Source organism: Macrobrachium rosenbergii, chromosome 16, assembly GCF_040412425.1.
Source record: "Macrobrachium rosenbergii isolate ZJJX-2024 chromosome 16, ASM4041242v1, whole genome shotgun sequence".
NCBI classification, from domain to species: Eukaryota; Metazoa; Arthropoda; class Malacostraca; order Decapoda; family Palaemonidae; genus Macrobrachium; species Macrobrachium rosenbergii.
This window is the reverse complement of record NC_089756.1, coordinates 21,876,226-21,881,533: the sequence shown is the minus strand read 5'-3', so window position 1 is coordinate 21,881,533 and position 5,308 is coordinate 21,876,226.

Here is a 5,308-nt window from a genome sequence, read left to right as displayed (position 1 = left end):
TGTGCTTGTCTGGTAACACTGCTTCAGAAGCGAGAGAAAATATAAACAGCTGGAAGTGCCCGCCGGGCATGCCCGCTAGTGCGGACAGGCCATTATAGTGCCAATCCATGTGCCATCTCCTTCAGTTGCTTCAGTTCCTAGAAAGTCATACTCGGGATGGGTGCTGATGACATGCTCCCATTTTCCGTATACAGCAAAAACGTACTTCATTCCATCTTGATTCAACCTATAAGTCAAAATGTATGATATAGCAAATTTTTTTAACCTAACATCCTAGCAAGTTCGTTAGAGATTTGCAGGATATCACAAGGCCTTTTTGGAAAGGGTCAAGTCCTTTGCTTCCCAGAGTTTTCATTGTTCTAGCAACGCTTTGTTTTGGCTCTCTAAGTTTAGCCCGTAAGCATTTGGTCTAGATTTTTATCACTGCTGCAGTGAGGATTTCTTCAAGGTTGTGAATTGTTCCATTCCAATGAGACCGTTTAATAGCTTTCTTTTATAGTATCTGAAGAAATATTACATGTTATCCATGACACCATAGATTAAATAGCTCCTCGTTGGGAGAGTTGGAAGAGTTCTCGGCTAGCACTCTGCTAGGCCCGAGTTCGAGTCTCCGGCCGGCTAATGAAGAATTAGCGGAATTTATTTCTGGTGATAGAAATTCATTTTTCGCTATAATGTGGCTCGGTAACCAGTTGGTTCTTAGCCACGTAAAATAAGTCTAATCCTTCGGGCCAGTCCTAGGGAAGCTGTTAATCAGCACAGTGGTCTGGTTAAACTTAATGTATACTTAACTTTTAACTTATGAAAACTAAAGATTATTACCAGCCGTTACGCTTGAATTAACCAGCTTCGTACACGATTTTCATAGATGGTCTCATGATTGCAGTAACGCAAGTTTAACAAATTAATGAGTCAGTCAACCAAGAGTATTGCGTCCTGCTAACATCGCAAGATGTATTTCTTAACAACAGTCTGTGGTCCCATCTAGCCTCACCATGCTAATTCCGGCACCAGTCTGCAGTGCTGATCGAAGTCCCCAGCTCGTGGGATTTGGTTTCTTCGATGAAGCGAAGCAAGCAGCCTTACCACTTTCCTTTTGGCAATCAACTGTTGTTTACGTATGTGTATGCTATGCCTTGCGTGTTTATTTATTATCGTTTTGTTGGTATTTTCGTCCACGTTTTATTATATTTCTGAATCCATTCACGCATTCTTTGCCCTAGTTTACACGGAAGGTCACTGTGGCCTTTAGAATAAAAAACAACAATAATAACCACAGTAAATATAGCAAGAAGAGGCCAACGCCCACATACAGCCTGGTGATCATCCTTTTATCTCTAGCTCCTTGTTTTGCTTGCGTCTTCTTCTCGCTTGCCTTTTTTAGTTCTTTTAATTCTGCTTTCCGTTATTTTCCATCTGTTGTATCTGATTCTTTATATTTGTATTTTATGTTTTATATATCTAGATATGAAAATAGTAACAAAGTGAAAGCTTTTTGTTCCAGCTGGAGAACTGGTGTAACACACACTCTCTCTCTCTCTCTCTCTCTCTCTCTCTCTCTCTCTCTCTCTCTCTCTCTCTCTCTCTTATTTTTCCACTTACAAAATTCCGAAAAAAAAAACCGATCAGTTTTGCGCTGCGAGTTCCGGGGTGGTTGCCACCCCGAAGGTTCGAGACTCGTGGTGGACTTAGATTCGTTCATTTTCTTCATTCTTCCCAGTGCACACGGAGGTCTTAAATCATGACGAAGGCATGTTGCCACAATAAAAGTTTCAAGGCCAATGCTCTTACGGTTACACAATAAGACCGGTTGTCATACGTAGTTTTAAACATGTTTTTGTAACATTGCCTAAGATGGCATACCTAAAGACTAACATATTTTTTTATTCTTGTGCGGGGATATAAAATCTCCCACCCCCCTCTCCGACGTAATCCAGGGGCCAGTATAAGGGCGAGTTGTCGTTGTTTTAATGCATTCTAGCAATTTCCATGCCCGAAGACAACGAACAAGCTGGAGAGGGAAAAGGGCAGGGCTTGTCCCCGAGGGACGCATTAGACCTACGTCTTAACGGATAGAGAGGTCTGGAAGTGAGGAAAAAAGGACAAAAAGACAGTTCCAAAGTCTGGCAGTAAAGAAAGAGAAAAGTCCTGTGAAATCCGTGTATTGGAGTCCACAACTTATTCATTTTAGACGTGAAAAAAGTATATCTTAGTTTAACCAGACCACTGAGCTGATTAACAGCTCTCCTAGAGATTTATTTTACGTGGCTAAGAACCAACTGGTTACCTAGCAACGGGACCTACAGCTTATTGTGGAATCCGAACCACATTATGACGAGAAATGAATTTCTATCACCAGAAATAAATTCCTCTAGTTCTTCATTGGCCGGTCGGAGAGTCGAACGCTGGGCCAACTTGGGGCCAACAGCATGCTAGCCGAGAGCTCTACCCACCCCTCCAACGAAGAACTAAGACGTGAACAAATATTCAGAAAGAACAAGCTTAAAAGATAACCAACTTGCAAAGCAGATTCACCGTTAGAACTTTCATGCAAGCGGAAAAAACGTATAAATCGAGAGAAGCAAAAAATAGAGTAAAATTCTGTAATTATAAAACGGAACTATGCGTCAGAAAAAGCCATCTTTATGGAACACGACGTTTTCATGAGCAATATGTCACATTCGTTTTTCATGTGATCTAGTTGAAGTTTATTCTTTCGGCGTCTCTGTAGGTTTGATTTTGCTTGAAAGGTTCTCAGCAGGCCTCTTTATTTCCTTTCTACCACTCTTGCCTTCAGACAAGGGCCTGCGCTGTTATAAAGGACTTAGACTAAAGTAGCTTATGCCAGCACGGCCCTTGCCCAAAGGCAAATGTGTGACCTGATTAGGAGGCTTGTTGGGAACTTCCAGATGTAACATCAGAGAAGATAGAGGAACCATTCTAACCATCGTATCAGCTCAGAAAACAAATGCAACATCTTGCTGCGTTCTGACTGACCATCAAATTGAAAATGTTGTTTTAACTGTACGCATAGAGTTTGTGATTTTTGAACAAGAAAAGTGAATTAAAGGTATGAAAGACATAAGCAAGTGTTTAACTGCTTTGAGTCCCTGGTGTTAATGTAACCAGTTTTGTTGTTCAGCAGGGGTAGGTCCTGGGCAGTGTGTGCTGGCTGGTCTTCTTCATGGAGGAAAAGTTTGGCACCAGCAGAGTACGGCCAAAAGGTGTTTGCTGATTTCTTCTAAGGGGTTACTTTACCTTTGATAATGCCAGATCATTTTGCTTTCTTCCTCCTAGACTGCCAACTCTCCTTCCATACCCTCTGCTTGTTCTTCTATGGCTTGCAGAAGTGTGTATGTGCATGAGAACAGGTGACAACATGTGCTCTTTGTCAGGGCAGACCCAGTTGCAATTCCCAGGCTCTCCCCAGATTAGACAGGGGCTTAGTAGTGGCAAATGTTGCTGTCGTCCTGTATTCCAAGCAACCCATCTTCACTGTCCTTCCTACCCAGGAGCTCTATACATACTGTTGAGCCTCCCGTAGTGGTCGTCTTTGTGATGTCGAGCACAGGTTGTACATCTCTGACGCTGCTACCTTTCTCAACATACCTTATGCTGTAGCTGAGGAGGGTAAAACTTGTAGAATAAGGTGAAGAAGTGCAAGTGCGTATCTTAATCTTCCTCCATTTCTCTATCTCCTTTTCTCTTCCATAGGAAGAAGAAAGAGGGCTTGGGTGTCCTCTCACAAGATGTCTCATTAGTGCCTTTCTTCTTCATGGGCTAGCCTAATCTGTCCAGAACTCCTAATGTATGTTTGCAAGATCCCCAAAACATGTGCATACAGTAAGAGGTTTATAGGCTAAAGGTTGCTGCATTATAATGTAAGGCCCTCCGGCAGGACCTCCGGACGATCACAATCCAAAACAAAACATGACCCCCGCAGACGACGGGTTTCCCCAGAAAACACAAATCGTTGACTGACGGCTGAATCATTGGTTTTTATGTATTTTGAAGAACAGCAATAGTTTATTTGTAAAACAAAAAACCAACCACGAATGTAAAACACATCAAACTTTCAAATCATATGTATTAGAAAACTCTTCTCATGTGGGACAAAGAATTATTAGGTATTTTTCAGGTGTGAGAAAACACAACTGACCATAAAATTATACCCTACTTATTCTAGTGTCCTACACTACTTTTCCGCGCACGGAAACCAATGTCTTGCCAGAATTCTGTGATAATAAATCAGTTAGTAATGACAGTAGGGTAAAAGGTGCCATTTGGTGTCCTGGCGTCTTGAACATTTGGCGTCCTCAAGAAAGGGTGTCATTTGGCATCCTCAATTATTATTATTATATTATTAATATTATTATTATTATTTATTTTATTTTTATATTTTTGCTGAAGAAAATAACATACATATATAAAAAAAATTATGTAGTAGGGTAAAAGGTGCCATATAGCTTCCTGGCATCCTGTGAACATTTGGCGTCCTCAAGAAAGGGTGTCATTTGGCATCCTCAATTATTATTATTATTTATTCTATTTTTATATTTTTGCTGAAGAAAATAACATGCATAAATAAAAAAAATTATGTAGCAGGGTAAAAGGAGCCAAGGCTCCGAACTGATATGAGAGAGACACACTGCGTGACTCCTCAACAGCTGTATGACTGATAAGAGTTGAACCAATATAACTATCTGTTATTAATCCCACTTTATTGATAAGAGTCTGATTAGGAAGAGGAGCCATCTGCTGAACTGATATTCTACATATATATATATATATATATATATATATATATATATATATATATATATATATATATATATATATATATATATATATATATATATATATATATATATACACACACACACACACACCTCTCTCTCTCTCTCTCCACACACGTATATATATATACTGTAATATATATATATATATATATATATATATATATATATATATATATATATATATATATATATATATATATATATATATAGACACGTATGTATATATACATATAAACCTGTACATATTGTTTACACACAAACACAGTATAAGTATGTACATATATTTGTGTGTATATATATATATATCTAGATAGATATGTATGTATGTATGTACTGTATGTACTGTATGTATAAAACAGGTCAAACGTTACATGACTTTATCTTTCGCAAATGTTTGGTGAAGTCGCCTGTTTATATTCAAATTCTTGGCACCTGTTATCAATTATTCAACTTATTAATGAAAAGTCGTCATTATTGAAATGCGTGATGAAATTAAAATATATTTCCAT